We start from the raw sequence: 17,290 nt of genomic DNA on the forward strand, positions 1-17,290 counted from the left end.
ATAATTTTATTAATACTTTCAAGTTTCAGCAGGTGCTATATTTAATATAATTCTTTGGCACATATCTGATTTGGGAGTTATACCAATAATAATATTAATTCTTTTACATTCAGTAATTGTAGGCTTCATAATAGTTAAAAAGAATGTTTACATTTTAACAGAATAACTTCAAATTTTTGAAATACTTGAAATACATGTAATACATTAAAATCTTTCAATATTACTTTTTGATTTTTGATCGCTCACACATTATGTATGTACTGGATGCCAGACATTAATTCAATTCTCTATTACTGCATAATTTGGATTATAAAGCTCACTAAGTTTCATAGGTCTCAACTTAATCTTAAATTTTCTACAATCTTACATCAGGATGTGAATCACATTCAAATTATTAATGTAATATTTCTTTTCTATTATTCAGTGACTTCATCCAATGATGATTTCAAAACTCTGCAAGCTTGCACCTAGTAATACTCAGCATTCATCAGAAAAGATTACTTCATTACTGTTGCAGCACCTGGTAAATATTAGATGAGTTTTATCCATTCTATTCCGGAGAGTAAAGAAATCACGCACACTGCATGTAAAACTGTTCTTCTATTAGTATTATATATTATATTATTAAATACTTTCAAAGTAAAAGTAAAAGCATAATAATTAAAGAATGTAGCAATATTAAGTAAATTTATTATAATTTTAATCAATTTCCTTAACTAATCACTTATCTGTAAAATAGACCTTTTAAGTATTTTAATGGCTACTATACAGCTTTTTGATAGATAGGTTCATCCGAAAGGGAATAGAAATTATTTCCAACTTCTGCATTTGTGTTCTCCAAGGTTTTGAACAGGGTACTTACGTCATGTTATGCTGACTCAAAACATTGTTAATTTGTTTTGATTACATATTTAAGATGAATATTTATTAACCAGCCACCATTTATATATATATATAAACAATTAATGTTCAAGTACAGCTTAAATATATGATCAAAACCAATCATCAATGGTAATTATTGTGGATAAGTCTTGATGATTACTCAGTTAAAATTGACTTGGTTTTCATCTTTTGTAATGAATCTTCTTAAACTTAGCGAAACTTTAGCATAACTTTTATCATATTGCGTAAGTAATTCTGTAATTTTCAACCCATCTTTTTGTGCATTTTTTTAGTCTAAATCCAACAGCGGAATAAACATCTATATTGATTTTTTTTTCTTTTTTAAGGATTTTTCTTATGCGCACTTTTTTCTATCGAAGACCACAAAGAATAAATTGCCGTAGGATCTTTTGTCATCAAGAAGTAAGCTTCCATAGATGGATGAAAACTGATTTAGGTAAGTGTGCTGCATCGGTAGAAATTCAACTAAATGCCTTCATTTTTCTCTTGAATCTTTTCTTTTGACCCTCAATTTGTATTGCAAATAAAAGGTTCAAATTTGATTGAATTATGTTCAGTTTCATCTAAAAAAAAACTAGTATTCAGCCAAATTTAACCTTTTGTCAATAATATTATTTCTTTTTTATAAAACTAAACTTTTTTTTTTACTTAAATTACTTGGAAAAAGTATCAGTTTCATTCAAAAAAAAGTTATTATTTAGAGACCATAAAATTATATATATATATTTTTTTTTTAAGACAAATTAACCAAATTGTTCATAAAATAACATATTTGTAAACTTAGAAATTTAATTCATTTTTATTGAAAAAAAAAAAAAAAAAAAAAAAGGCTTAAAGTGTACAAAAATTATTTAAAAGTACATATTAACGGTGACAGTTAGTTTCAACCAAATTCATCTATTCTTAGAAAGTTATACATTTACATATATTTAATGAAGGTTTTTCGTGTAACAGATAACCATTTTGAGCTTAATTAAACTTTTTTTATACGGAATGGTTTAATTAGTCTACGGACCTGAGCTGAGAATAAGAGATTAAATTTAACAGAAAAATCGTACGACTTCTCATGATTACAAAATGAGTAATTTAAGTGATTAATGTAGTACTTCTTTTCTTTAATCCAGTGCTTTCTTCCACAGGCGTTTTCAACCCTTTGCCAGCTTGCACCTAGTAACGCTTAGTTTTGAAGCGATTACCTTTATGGCGCTTTTCTACTCCAGCTGCACGACGGTGAATAAAGTTGGAGTTGTTTAATTAATTGCGTGTTTAATTGCACAGTAAAAAAAGTACAATTCCTACTTTACGAATCTAAAAAAAAAAAAAAAAAAAAAAAAAAAAAAAAAAAAAAAAAAAAAAAACATACACTAAACGTACAAAGCCTTTAAACAATTACTAGATTTCAGAAGAGTCCATAGAGATGAAAACTAGCGTTACTCTAAGCTTCAAGGTGAGGCCCAAAATAAAGCACTTTGTATTCCAAAAAAAGTATAGTTCAGTTTATAATTATTCAAACTATATAGCTTTATTAATAATTTTCCAAACAAAATAAATAAACGTGATCGAAACAAAACATACAGTGTTGACATGTGCATTCAATAAATTTATGAAGACATAAATATTTTTAATGAATAAAATTGAATTGAAACTCCAGAAATAAAATTCTTTTTTATGTCGATTGAATTAATTTGTTGAAAAAATAAAAATATGTATACACTCAAAATATTTCTTTTTTTGAATAAAATTGAAAATACATTGGCTTAATAATAGTACATATAATTACTGTAGTTTTTTTAAAACTTTTTGTAAAAAAAGGTTCATATTGAGTAAAAAAGGCTAATAATAAAAATTATATTGTATTTTTTAGAATAATAACCGGTTGTCATTGAAATCACATTCTTGGAAAGTAATTAATTTTATTCAATTACACAACGTTTTACATGTAGTGACACATGTGTGTCATTTACATGTGTGCCATGTATTGACATCCATCATCTAAAGTTGATTAGTTTGGTGTAGAGATTTCAATATCAACTATGTATGTTTCCGTCTCCACCCTACACTTGCTGATTATGTGAGAGAGGTATGTGGGTTAATGAAAAGTAAAAAATGACTAACTCTTGACTTCCTGGATATCACATTACTATAAAAAGATAGAAAATTATAATACGAAATATACAATACAAAAAAGGCCCATGTTCACTGACACTATTACAACAGTTCCCATCATCTTGCACAAAGTAAACTAGCCGCTCTCAGACACTTGAAATATTGTAAATTAAACCTCTTGTACTGACCAAAGCAGAAACTTAACTCAGTTCGAACATTATTCACTAATAACAGTTACAGTACCAACATTATTAAAAAAATACTAAGTACTAACTAACATAGCCTAAACCAGTAACCATCCAACATTTCGCAAAGATTACTTTCATCAGAAACCAGACTTACAAACTATGTACTTTTTCCAGAAACCAGGCCTCAAAACCGCGTTTAGGATCAACTACAAACTAAGAAACAGAGTACGTGCACATACTGAAACAAAAACCCACATGAAAACAACAGTATTTACAAATTAATCTGTCCATAGTGGGAGAAAAAAGCAAAGATACACAAAAACAAATACGCTTGTTCAAACCTAACAAAACAGACTCAACCTCCTTACAAAACCAACTTATCGACTACATTCATTAACCGGACATTATTAACAAAAATGACGCTGTTACTAAGAAAGAAAAAGAAGACGAAACTTCATAGAAAGAATAGAATTATTCTATCACATAGCCATTCAAAAAAAAAATATATATATATACATATATAACGACCAAACGTAAATGAAAGTAAATCACGCTGTTTAAATTCATTCTGTTCTAAACGCGCTTGGAGAATTCACCAAAACAGAATAGGGAAAAATAAAATGAAATGCATGAATATTCCAGCCGGTTGCTTGGTGTTTAATGTTAAAAGTTTTTATTATTGTTTTATTTTCGAATTATTTATTAATCAAATAAACATACTGGCCATAGTTTAATTTTGTAATCATTTCTTTTCATTTTGCAATATTTCCCTATAGAAATGAATCTAGTTTAATTCAGTGTTTTTTGCTTACAAAAAGCGCGCCCCCTCATGTAAAATAAATTTTAAAAAAAATTGTTTATCTTTACAAGCCTTAAATTCATATTAGGTTTCATTAATTTTATTTTACATGAGGGGGCGCGCTTTTTTTATGTTTGTTAATATTTAACAGTTTACTAACAATTTCAGTTATACAATTATCATATGATATCTCGTAGGTAACCAAAAAATAACCTCCCTCATTCAGTCACAAGTGGGATGCAGGAGTGTGGTAACAGTAGAAGTCGTGATACCATATACATTTAAACTTATTTATCAACGTCTGATGATGGATTTACCTTGTTCTATGGTTTCCATTAAATTTGTCTTAAAAGTAGTTTACATTTTTTTAATGATTTATTAATACTAAAATATCTTGTAGAATGCAACAAACTTCGTTAATGCCGCTTAGAAATTTAATTAAAAGTATTTTAAAGTTCTATAAGTAAGAACAATAAGTTTGACTATATTTTATTGTTTAATATCCTGTTGAAATGAGTGCAGTAAGGAGCTTTGAATCTTTATCCAGTGCTTTCCAACACTTTTCCAGTTGCAGGCTTGTAATGCTCAGCTTTTAATTGGAAATGATTACCTCTACGCCCTTCTTTACATCCATTAGCACGCCGAAAAAAGATTATTTTCATTTAATCTTTTCTTGAGTATAAAGAAGGATATCTACTTACCACTCTGCGTTTGATCTTCAGGTACTTTCATTCATTATTAAGTCATAAGTATTACAAAATTATATCTTTTTTCTGATAAAATAAATAATGTTTTAATTTCGTAAAATTTGATTTGAAATATTGGTGAATGCTGATACGAAGTGTTCTACTGTTTTAAAAATTAATCGTGCTACATTCGATCTAACTAGTTTTAAAAATAATTTTTCTTGCAAAATTACAATTTTATTGGAAAATGGTAACAGTTAAAGCAAATAAAAATTACATTACGGTATATGTCATGGAAAAAGTTGATATTTCATCCAAATACGTGAAAGTACATTATATGTTTTAGTCAAATTAACTCAATTAACATTTAACATTAATTTTTATTTTAAAAAATGATTATATTTGATTGAAATATTTAAGTTGAACGTTCATTCCTAGAAATCTGATAACAATTTAGTTTAAAAGAAAAATGCTTCGATTTCAACATTCTTTCATTATAATTATTAATGTAAGAATTTTTTTCCATTATCCAGTGCCTTCAGCGATGGGCCTTCCCAACGCTACTCTCTCTTGCGGCACAGTGATGTTCACTTTTCCTTTGAAATGGTTACCTCTGTGGGTCCTTCATTAAGCCGGCAATATGAGTCGATTCTCATCCTTTCTATTCCGGAGTATAAGAAGTTGACGACACCTACCTTCCATTCTGTCTATGGCATTGTTATGGCTGTCCTATCGATTGTTTCATATATAACAGTATTGCAGCAGTAAGTAAATGCTTTTTTTTTTTTTAACTCTAATTCAACTTTTCCTATTAGATCTGCAAAAATGTTTTAATTTCTGGTGTAAGTGGGTAGTAGTACGTTGAATGAAAAATTCAAAAAATATGTGCATATAAATACTCGAGTAATTTTTTTAACCAAATGAAATTATTTTTAGACGAATTAAGTTTAAAAGATTTAATCTAAAATTTCAGCATTCATATTTTATTTATCTCTTAAATTTCTGAAAGATACAAATTAAAGCTTAAGGTAAGGGTATTTAAGTTGCTTTGATATGTAGAAGGTTTTTTAAGAATAGTCTTAATTATTAATTAATTAGAAACTGTTTTATAAAAATTTATCCACGTAAGAAGTATCAAACAGTATCTCCGTACATTTATCTGATCAGCTCCATGTAACATGTGAGTACCTATTATTCATAATCTATTCAATTTGTTTTTCAATCTAATATTGTAGTAACAAATTACTTAAATAAGTAATTGCGAAGTGTTATATTTCTGAACCAGTCAGGGAACTTATGTACCTCTAAGAAAAATTGAAATTCACAGTTTTAATATTGTAGAAAGGTTTAAATTCCATAAAAAATTTGATGATTATTTAAGTTGTACCATTAATTCTTTATTTTAAAGCACTTTTAGTATAACAATGAATCAAGTTCATTCAATATACTAATTTTGTATTATTGTTATACAGTACGTTCATCCAGCAATTCGCTGATTTGCAGCTACCCTTTATGATCGATCACACTACATGTACATGTCCACATAAGTTGAGGTGAATCGCATACAATTTCGCATTCCTGGATAAAATCTATCCTCGCAATCTTGTGGGACTTTTCATTCAGGTAATTATATCTTAATTAAAACGTATACCATTAAATTTAAAAAGGGAAGAATACTTTTTCAGATTTATTAAATCTTACTTCGATTCTGAATGGAAAAGTGTTAATATCATTCAAAAGGGAAGGGATTAGCTATGAGGTTAGCATACTGGACTCCCACACGGAGGTCCCGGGTTCGAATCCAGCTGCTGACCCTTAGATTTTCTCTTCCTAGGAGCTTCTTACAGCTCACTGTCCGGAGGCCAGGCCGGCAGTGCACTGAAAAAAGCTCCGGGCGCCAATAACCTTAGATGTTGACGCGCCTTAAATCATAAAAAAAAAAATATTATTCAAAGTAGTTTCAAAATTTATTATTAACTTCATTGTCAATGAGAATTTGTTGCATTTATCTTAAAAAGTACTTAATTTGATTTAAAAATTGCTTCACATGTAATATTTGCAAGAAGAATAAAGACTTAAAATTAGTTACAATTGAAATTGCATGCATATTGTAATCTGGACAAAAATTAAAATACATAACTAAAAGCAGTCACAACTGGCAAGGCACTCTATCGGCATGCTCAAGAAATACTCAGCCAGTAGTAGTTCTCAGGTCTTCCACTAGATCGCATAGGTATGTAGAATTCATGTCTTTAATTTCATATATCATTTACGTTCATTTTTGTTACTTTTAATAACCTTCACTGCAAGTAACATTGGTAAAAACTAACACAAGATTGATATTGGTATTAATGGCTGTAGGAATAGTTTTTAAATTAACTTCAAACGTAAAATAATATGAATCATAAGGTTGATTTATTTAGATTCTTTATTGCAATTTTCGACTTCCAAATGATAAATTAGTTAAAATATATTTACGTATTTGTGAATGAAATTCAAATAGTGTATTGAGTTTTAATGTATTTTGTTTTTATGTATCTAGTGTCTAGTCCAGGGCTACTTTTTTGGCCATTCGCTAGCTCGTTGTTCAGATCATCTATCATCTAACATGTGTACTACAAAGGCTCTAAAGTTGAATGTCATACATTCCTGCATTACAATGTGAGCATTCTACCATCGGTGTCTAAACACAGCTGCTCTTAGGGTAGTTTTCAGTTAATACATTCAGGTACCTTTATTTAATACTTCCAAAGCATGTTGAAGTAATTTTCTTTTTTTTAAAGATACTTAAAATCTTTCTCGCGAATTTACTTACCACCCTGTACTTCAGGTAATCTTACCTATTATTTATTGTGTTCAGTGAATTACTCAGAAAATGATTTTTTTTGTTTTGTTTTTATTAAATTAAATATTTCACTTATTCAAGTTGTACCATTAATTCTTTATTTTAAAGTACTTTTAGCATATCAATGAATCAAGTTCAGTCACTATACTAATTTTGTATTATTGTTATACAGTCTGTTCATCCAGCACTTCGCTGACTTGCAGCTGCTTTTTATGATCGATCATACTTCATTTATATGTCCTCATAAGTTGAGGTGAATCGCATACAATTTCGCATAGCTGGAAAAATCTATCCTCGCAATCTTGTGGGACTTTTCATTCAGGTAATTATATCTTAATTAAAACGTATACCATTAGATTTAAAAAGGGAAGAATACTTTTTCAGATTTATTAAATCTTACTTCGATTCTGAATGGAAAAAGTGTTGATATCGTTCAAAGTAGTTTCAAAATTTAAAAAGTACTTAATTTGATTTAAAAATTGCTTCAAATTAATGATTGCAAAAAAAAATACTATTGAAATTGCATGCACATTGAAATCTGGACAAAAATTAAAATACATAACTAAAAGTAGTCGCAACTGGCAAAGCGCTCTATCGGCGAGCTCAAGAACTACTCAGCAAATAGTAGTTCTCAGGTCTTTCACTAGATCGCATAGGTATGTAGAATTCATGTCTAATTTCATATATCATTTACCTTCATTTTTGTTATTTTTAATAACCTTCACTACAGATAACATCGGTAATAACTTACACACTAATTGTCTACTATTTTTGTTGCTTCTGAGAGTACAGATTATAAAGATTCACTTCTGAAGGAATAGTTTTTAAATTAACTTCAAACGTAAATTATATGAACCATAAGATTGATTATGAAGGTTCATCTACTTAGATTCTTTATTGCAATTTTCGACTTCCAAATGACATATTTATATATTTAGTTAAAATATATTTACGTATTTGTGAATGAAATTCAAATAGTGTACTGAGTTTTAATGTATTTTGTTTTTCTGTATCCAGTGCGTTCGTCCAGGGCTACTTTTTAGGCCATTCGCTTGCTCGTTGTTCAGATCATCTATCATCTAAAATGTGTACTGTAAAGGCTTTAAGTTGAATATCATCTATTCCAGCATTACAATGTGAGCATTCTACCATCAGTGTCTTACACAGCTACTTTTAGGGTAGTTTTCAGCTAATACATACAGGTACAATTATGTAATACTTCCAAAGCATGTTGAAATAATTATTTCCAATGAAAAGAAGATAATTAAAATCTTTCTATTTAATTGAATAACACAATGTAAATCGTTCGTAGTGTTTAGCATTTGATCATCAATTGCAACTATTTTTCATCTAACCCTAATCTTTTCCAATCGAATTCGTTCAGTTTTAAAAAGTATAATCTATCTTTTCATTGGAACTTAACATTTTTTAAATTCAATTTCAAGTAATTGCAACGTAGAGTAATTTAAGTTTAAATAATTAACTGTCAGAATGTTTTAAAATGCCACGAATTCATTCTTAAAGAATGATCCGTTTAAAAGATTTAAGCTTTCCTTTCATTCCTGTAAGATAAAAATATATCTTTGAAAGCAGTTATTTGTAGTTCATTGAATAGAACGCTTTTTTATTTGAATCTGTTATTAAAAATAGAAAATGTATTACTAGCAGGAGAATAAAGAACAACCTTCAATTTAAAAAAAATAATAATTTTATGTGCATCAAGTTTTTTTTCTTTACATAGACTTAGTAAATTATAATCATTTATATGAATAAGTTAATAAAATACAAAAAGAAGTGTTAAAAAGTGTTTACAACAAAAAAGAAAATTAGAATTTAACAGCAGATGTAATTTAGTATTTCTTCTCTTTGTTTTCAGTGCTTTCATCAACGGGCCCTTTCGTATCTCCTTTAATCTGAAGTGATTACCTTTGGAGGTCCCTTACTTTATGTCCAGTAAGCAGCACGACTGCACATAATTTGAGGGAATTCGCATCTATTTGTGCTGCGTTAAGCTAAGTACAGGAGATTTACCTACCTGTTTATATATCTGTTGAGGTACTGTTATCCATTATTTATTTTTTTTTGCATACTAATCTATATATACATTCTAAATAAATAAGTGAATAAGTTTTACTAAACATAATAACATGGTAGCGTTATTTCTGTCAGATTTAAATTTTATTTAATTTAAATAAAAAATACGTTTTAAAGGGTAATGCATGTTATTTCCTCGCTTCTTTCAGTACAGTTCAATACTTTTGAACTAAATCAAACTTTTTTGAAAGAAATTGAATGCAGTACGGTTAATTTTGATTAAGACCTCATTAGATTGGAAAAATATTCAACATCGTTACATCGCAACATCGTTGCGAACTCAAAATGAGTCTTATTCATTTAAGAGATATAATGTATATTTGATTTCAGTCTTATAACAATGAAAATACACGGTTGAGTAGATGTAGCATTTGTTCAAAGCCTTTTTTTTTACAAGAACAACGTAATAAATCCTTTATTTCATTGAATAATGGGTGGTTTTCAGAATGAAAACAGCCAATTAGAGTAGTGCCTGCAAAAATGTTAGTCAAATAAAGCTGAAAAAAAAAAGCATTTGGAAATATCTAAATATAACATCTATCTGATGCAAATGTGCAACTTTTGTTATGAATCAATTGCTAAAAAAATTATTATTTAGATATTTGCAAAATGCATGTTTATGTCACTATCTTATTTACTATAAGATTTATTGACTTAGAAAAAATGTATTATTTAGCAGGAGAATTAAGAACGTTTAGTTTATTAAAAAATTATTTATTTCATACCTATTTTTCATACCTATACCATAATCTTAATATTTTACATTCCATGATAATGAAAGAATACATATATAAATTAATAAAATACAACGAGAAGTGACAAAAAATTTTAGGTTTCGATTTTAATTTGTTTCTTTATTTCTTCTTTCTGAATGATATAAATGTATCACAAAGTAATGGTTGCGTTTTAATTTGTAGAGTAATGGAATAGAATGTTTTCAGATTGAAAACTTCCAATACTGTGGAGTACTACCTGTAAAACCATCCATCAACTGAAGTGGAAATGAAAAAGACGGCGAGAAAACATCTAACAAATGAGTAAGTACAAACAACTTTTGTTATGAATCAATTGCTAAAAAAATATATTATTCAGATATTTTTAAAATGCATGTTTGTATCACTCTCTTATATTATATCAAATGATTTTTTGACTTAAAGTGAAAATAAAAAGTATTATTTAGCAGGAGAATAAATAAGAATCTTTAATTTATAATAAAAATTATTTATTAGCATATCCATTTTGTTTTTACATTAACTTCGTATTTTACATTATATACATGTTATAAATTAATAAAATACAAAAAGAAGTTATAAAAAAAACGTTTAAAACTAACAGAGAAACTTAAAATAATAAAGAAATTAAGGTAAAAAAAAAAGTAAAAAATTAGTTCCAAAAAAATCCGTCAGAGGGCGCCACTTATCAGACAGGTGTAAAAATAGTTCCAGGATTGACCACCAGGTAGCAGTGCTGTAACCTTCCCTATATATACGGCAACACAGGTAATTCTCGTCAGTACGACTTGAGTGATGCAGGGGGGAAGGTCGCTTTGTCGCTCCCAAACATATCTATCTAGTCTAGTCTAACATCCATCACCTCTCTCTCAAAGAATCATGAAGTGGGGAGATGTTGTCGCTTCGACGGTTCTCCCCACCCTGCCCCTCCCTTTCAACGAACTTAGTTATATAGCCTCCCAGAGCAAGATGGCGGCCAATTAACTCACCTGATCGGTAGCCTCCTAGATCGCTCCAGCTGACTGTTGCTCTTGCACACTCTCACGACTCTGCCAGCCATTTTTAACCTTCTCTCTAGGTTTTCTTTTTCACTTCTACTACTCTCTAGACTTTGTAACCTTCCTTTTAGGTTATCTTTTTTATTTTTTCCCATTTTCTTAATCACTTTGAAATATTAATAAAATACTATTAATTTATTACGTTTTATTTTTACTTTTTCATATTAATTAACACATTTAGTGGAATAATAAATAAAATAATTTTTTTAAAGACTTTTTTTTCTAAACATGCAATTTTTAATTTTGATAACATCATGCACATTACGTATAATTACATACTTTTTTTTTTATAGATTCCTAACCAATGTTTGTTGGAATATTCACACTGGATTGATCTTTTACGTCTTTTTCACTTCGGCTTCCATTGATGAACAGTTTTGCAGGCAGTACTCTCGCCAGGATTGATTCTGAAAATCATTATTATTTATTGAAATTTAAATAATTATAATGTCTACTGAGTTTTACCTAGCATTAAGAAAAACGTGTACAACAATTGATGTATCTCTCACCAGGATTTAATCTGAAAATCAACCTTACGTATTGTAATTAAAATAATTGACATGTTTACAGAGTTTTACCTAGCATTAAGAAAAACATGTATAACAATTTATGTATATTATAAAAATTAAATAAAGAAGACTTTTAAACTAAAGAATTGATTTTTTTTTAACCTAAATCTTCCATATCAGTAACACTAATTTGATTGAAAAATATAACATAATCTACTAACATTATTTTTTATAAAATGAATTAAAAAATATAAGCTCGACTAAAAATAGTTCTCTTATTGGAAAATAATGAAGAATTCACATACATCTTTGATGTTGAATTTTTCGATTAAATTACTGCTACCTACAATCAACAAAAATTAAAACTTCTTTCAAGTACAAAAAAAAAAAATAATTTGTACGAAAAAAAGTTTTTAGTTCTTGTTATAACACGCTGAACATAATAAATAATAAGATAAGACTTACCTGGATGCGAATAACTTCATATTAATGATCGTGCTGCTGGAAGTATAGAAGGACCCTTAACAATTCATCTCAGGTAAAAGCTTGGGACTGCAAGTTGACAAAAAGCCCACCGATGTTCTCTGCATGAACTGGAAAAAAATATTACATTAAACATAAGTAGGAGTAATGCTACTCTTCAATTTCTTAAAATAAATAATTTGTACGAAAAAAATTTTCATTGATGACTAGTTACATATTTATTTATTTACCAAATAGCTGTTAGATGTAAAGAGGTCATACATTTAGTTTTCCAATGAACGCTGAGCATTACTAAGCAGCGTTCAGAAAGACCAATTGATGAAATCACTGGGTGGATAATGATTGAAGAATAATCCATTATCAGTTTCCATTTCATTCACACTAATTGAATTATTCAAAAAGTCAGAGCATTTTTCTGATAAACTAAATCTATCTTTTTGTTTATTTTATCCCTGACTGTCTTCAGAATTTTATCTATCAACTTAATTAATCTATTGACCTTGGATTAATCAGTTTGGAGTGAAGAAAACTACCTCAACGACGTTACCATCACGCAGTACAGCTGCTGACTAAGTTAGGAAGGTTATATGGTGGTTATGTGTGGCATTCAAATTATTAATTGATCGTAAAAAAAAATGAAATAAATATTAATGAATCCTAGTAATTATTAAACAGTTCTGAACGTTTAGTGCATTTATAATGTTTTAAAATTTTGAAGTTGGTGTTGTGTATTTATACACTGGAGGGGGGATTTAATCAAAACTTCGAACTATACTTATTTCATTTATACTGAGAAATAATTACTTTGAAATGATAAATAAATGATTCAAATAATAAAGAATGTGCGTAATTAAGTAAAATGTTATATGAAAAACAGTAAAAAAATCTGCAAAATGTTCAAATCTTCAAATTTTTTGCATGTTTCTGAGATTTGCTTTGGACCTTACTACAACAAAATTAACTATGTCTTAAGACAATGGACTTAAATTGAAAATTATAATCACATCAAAAATTATTGAACAGCAATTGACTCTCAACAGAAATAAAGTTTATAATGAAAAGAGTTTTGAGATCCTATTTCGTGAACTCATTTAAAACAGGAAGTAATTCAATTATTACTTTTGGGCGATTTTGTATATTGATGTGTATTGTACTTACAATTGTATTCTTAAATGAAGGTGGTAGAAAATCTTGATTTTGATTAGTTGTCAATGCTATTGCAGTAAGTTATCTACTAGTTTTTTTTTTTGCAATTCATTTCATTTTAAGTCTTTAAATACATACATGCATAATAACTACTTGCCTTTCTTTTTAGATTCCTAACCATGTTTGTTGGAATATTGGATTGATCTTTTACGTCTTTTTCTCTTGGGCTTTCATTGATGAACAGTTTTGCAGGAGTACTCTGGAATCACCAGTATTGATTCTGAAAATCATTATTATTTATTGTAATTACAATGTTGTAAGGAGTTTCAGCTAGTATTAAAAAGCTAGATAAAAACATCTGTAACTATTTATGTATATTATAAAAATTAAATAAAGAATTGATAGCTCACTTAAATCTTTTTATTTAAAAAAACCTACATCTTTTCATTCAATGATAAGGAATTTATTTCCAAAAAACACACTTACTCCTTATGAATAAAATTAATATGATTGAAAAAAGATAACCTACTAATGCTATTTTGATGAAAATGAATTAAAATTACAAGCTAGAATAACAGTATTAATTGTGTGTGATTGGACATGAATACAGAATAACCATGCATGTTTCATGTTGAATTTTTCAATAAAAGTACTGCTTAGTATGTACTAAGCAGTACATTGATAGTTCAAAAAAAATTAAAACTTTTTTCTGATACAAAAGAAAAAGTTTAGTTTACGTTGTATTACTCGGAACATAATAAATAAAAAACTACCTGAAGAACAGTTCCAAAGACAGAGTCTAATCACTTCGAATTTATGAAAGTGCTGCTGAAACTATAGAAGGATCCTTAAGAATTCATCTCAGGTAAATACTAGGCTTAACGGAGCTGCAAGTTAATAAAAAGCCCTTGGATGTTAGCACTCACTACATGAAGAAAAGATACTACATTAAACCTAAGCAGTAATTCGAATTTGATTCACACTATATTAATACAATATTTAAAACGTAGAACTTATCTGTTAATCTAAACCTTTTTTAAAAAAAATATTCCGAAATTTTGCTCTTATTTTTTAAAATAAAAGTACGGATCATTTCACATAATTCTGTAACAAAATAAATGGTCCAAACAAACTTGTTTAAATTGTTGACTTGTTTTTTTTTAAACTAAAATAATCGAATTAAATCTTAAAAAATTCTTTATTTTATTGTCAATTGGGTTCAAAGAAATAAAATTTTTAAATTCTTCAAATATCACAATTTTTAAATAAAATAACATTTTTATTTAAATAAAATATAAAATTTAATTTAACAAAACACGTGTGAATAATTATTATTGAAAAGAAGTTTAAACTGGCTGAATGAACAGTTTCATTTGATTAAATATAAGTTTAACGTCAAATATTTATATTAAACTTGAACTTTTCTTCTATGAAAGTCACTCATTCAGATTCAAAGGGAAAGATTAATTATCATAAAAAAAGTTATTGTTTATAATGTAATAATTTGAACGTACTAAATAATGGATAAGATAAGAACATTTCCACAGCCCTAGCCCTAGTGGTAGGTAGATTTTCTTTACTTCTTTAATATCCAAAATAGAATTGATGAGAATCACCCAACATTTCCCAACTAGCTGCTGAATGTAAAGAAGGGGCCATAGAGGTAGTTCTCCAATAAACATTGGGGTGAACTTTTACGTCTTTTTCACTTGGGCTACCACTGAGGACTTGTTTTGGAAGCAGTACTCTTAATATCACCAGTATTGATTCTGAAAATAATTATTTATTGTAATTTAAATAATTATGTTTAGTGAGTTTTACCTAGCATTAAGAAAAACGTTTATAACAAGTTAGGTATATATTTTTGGTAATTTAAATAATTAAAATGGTTAGTGATTTTACCTAGCATTAAGAAAAATAACAATTTGTGTATAAAATAAAAATTAAATAATGAAGACTGTAATTAAACTAAAGAATTGATTTTTTTTTAAACCTAAACCTTTTCATTCAATGATGATGAAATATATTTCCAAAAAACACACTTACCTATTCCTTAGGAAAAAATTATGAATTTTATTATATATTTATAATATAATAAATATATTATTAATTTGATTGGAAAAATATAATAACACATTTAATCTACTAGCATTATTATTATAAAATATTTTTTTGAAAATTAATTAAAAAATTATAAGTTCGACTAAAAATAGTTCTGTGATTGCAAAATGATGTAGAATTCACATGTGTTTGATGTAGAATTTTTCAATTAAATTACTGCTACCTACAATCAACAAAAATTAAAACTTCTTTCAGAAAAAAAAAGAAGAATAATTTGTATGAAAAAAAGTTTTGGTTTTTGTTGTATCACTCCTAAAATAATAAATAATAAGATAAGATTTACCTGAAAGTGAATTTCTTCATATTAATGGTCGTGCTGCTGGAAGTATCTAGAAGGACCCTTAAATATTCATCTCAGGTAAAAGCTTAGGACTGCAAGTTGACAAAAAGCCCATTTATGTTAGCACTGCATGAACTGAAAAAAATACTACATTAAACATAAGTAGGAGTAATACGAAATTCAATCTCACTACATTAATACTTCACTCAAAACGTAGAATTTATCAGTTAAACTACACCTTTAATAAACGTGATTTTTAGGAATTTACTTTTCATTTATAGCAATAAAATCTAATTAAATCTTCAAATTTACTTTATTTTATTGTCAATTAGGTTTATTTGCCTAAAGAAGAATACTATTTTTAAATTATTGGAATATTAAAGTTTTTAAATTAAATAACTTTTTCCATAAAATTCAAGTTAACAAAAAGTTAGAATTAAATAAAGAGAAAATTATTAATGAAAAGGAGTTTAAACTGGCTGAATAAAAGATTCATTTGATTAAAAATGATGCTGCCTTAATATACCTTTATCGTTAAATATTTAAATTAAACATCAACTTTTCTTGTTTGAAAGTGGAAACATTACTTATTCCCAATCAAAAGGAAAGATGAATTATCATAAAAAAAAAAGGTTTTACTTTATGATATAACAATTAGTACGCATTAAATAATGGTAACATTACCAATAGTACATTTCCACAGTCCAAGTGGTAGGTAGATTTCCTTGACTTCCTTAAGATCCAGAATAAAATTGATGAGAATCATCCAACATTTACCTAATTGCTGTTGGATGTAAAGAAGAGCTGATACATTTACTTTAAAGACTAATCCTTTATCAGTTTCCATTTCATTCAGACTAACTGAATTATTCTAAAAATCAGAGCATTTTTCTGTCAAACTAAATTTTTATGTTTATATTATCCCTGACCGGTTTCGGAATTTCATTTATCAACTATATTCTATTCTATCGAGACAGATTATCAATTTGGAGTACAAACAACTACCTCTGCTACGTTATCGTCTCACGCTACACTTGCTAAGGAAGGTTATATGGTGGTTATGTGTGCCATTTAAATTATTAATTGATCGTAAAAATAATGAAATAAATATTAATGAATCCTAGTATTTATTAAACAGTTTTCAACGTTAAGTGAATTTATAATGTTTTAAAATTGTAAAGTTGGAATTGTATATTATACACGGAGGGGGGAATTAAAAAACTTCGAACTTTGCTTATTTCATTTGTACTGAGAAATAATTATTTAATGTAATAATGATAAATAAATTATTCAAAAAATAAGGCAAGTGCGTAAATAAGTCAAAACTTAAAAAAAAAAACT

At 27.7% G+C, this 17,290-nt stretch overlaps 1 protein-coding gene and 3 long non-coding RNA genes across 11 annotated transcripts in view; 3 read left to right on the forward strand and 1 right to left on the reverse strand.

The window, feature by feature from the left end:
• Positions 1-2,272, forward strand: part of LOC141458496 (glyoxylate reductase/hydroxypyruvate reductase-like) — a 76,180-nt gene extending 73,908 nt beyond the window's left edge. For all 4 annotated transcript variants that reach the window (XM_074136571.1, XM_074136573.1, XM_074136574.1 and 1 more), the window contains 3 exons: positions 425-523; positions 1,230-1,339; positions 2,043-2,272. The gene's annotated coding sequence lies outside the window, so the exon portion shown is untranslated. The remainder of the gene's footprint in view (positions 1-424; positions 524-1,229; positions 1,340-2,042) is intronic.
• A 1,853-nt stretch (positions 2,273-4,125) lies between these two features.
• On the forward strand, positions 4,126-11,844 carry LOC141458501 (uncharacterized). Of its 4 annotated transcripts, none has more exons than XR_012461021.1 (10): positions 4,126-4,459; positions 4,565-4,718; positions 5,216-5,446; positions 6,155-6,305; positions 6,749-6,915; positions 7,225-7,410; positions 7,700-7,849; positions 8,545-8,729; positions 9,404-10,658; positions 11,704-11,844. It is a non-coding gene; the product is annotated as an uncharacterized lncRNA (long non-coding RNA). The 4 variants fall into 4 exon arrangements; XR_012461022.1 differs by having other exon boundaries at positions 4,571-4,718; XR_012461020.1 differs by having other exon boundaries at positions 4,126-4,718.
• On the reverse strand, positions 10,822-17,100 carry LOC141458503 (uncharacterized). 2 transcript variants are annotated; one of them, XR_012461025.1, is made up of 7 exons: positions 16,634-17,100; positions 15,953-16,084; positions 15,063-15,317; positions 14,322-14,435; positions 13,706-13,828; positions 12,385-12,512; positions 10,822-12,262 (listed from the first exon to the last, which is right to left on the reverse strand). It is a non-coding gene; the product is annotated as an uncharacterized lncRNA (long non-coding RNA). The 2 variants fall into 2 exon arrangements; XR_012461024.1 differs by having other exon boundaries at positions 14,322-14,473.
• LOC141458504 (uncharacterized) lies at positions 12,986-15,205 on the forward strand. Its single transcript, XR_012461026.1, has 3 exons — positions 12,986-13,624; positions 13,718-14,441; positions 15,083-15,205. It is a non-coding gene; the product is annotated as an uncharacterized lncRNA (long non-coding RNA).
• Positions 17,101-17,290: the final 190 nt, after the last annotated feature.

Source organism: Rhodnius prolixus, unplaced genomic scaffold (genome assembly GCF_049639745.1).
Source record: "Rhodnius prolixus isolate KJV_2025 unplaced genomic scaffold, Rpr scaffold_5, whole genome shotgun sequence".
NCBI classification, from domain to species: Eukaryota; Metazoa; Arthropoda; class Insecta; order Hemiptera; family Reduviidae; genus Rhodnius; species Rhodnius prolixus.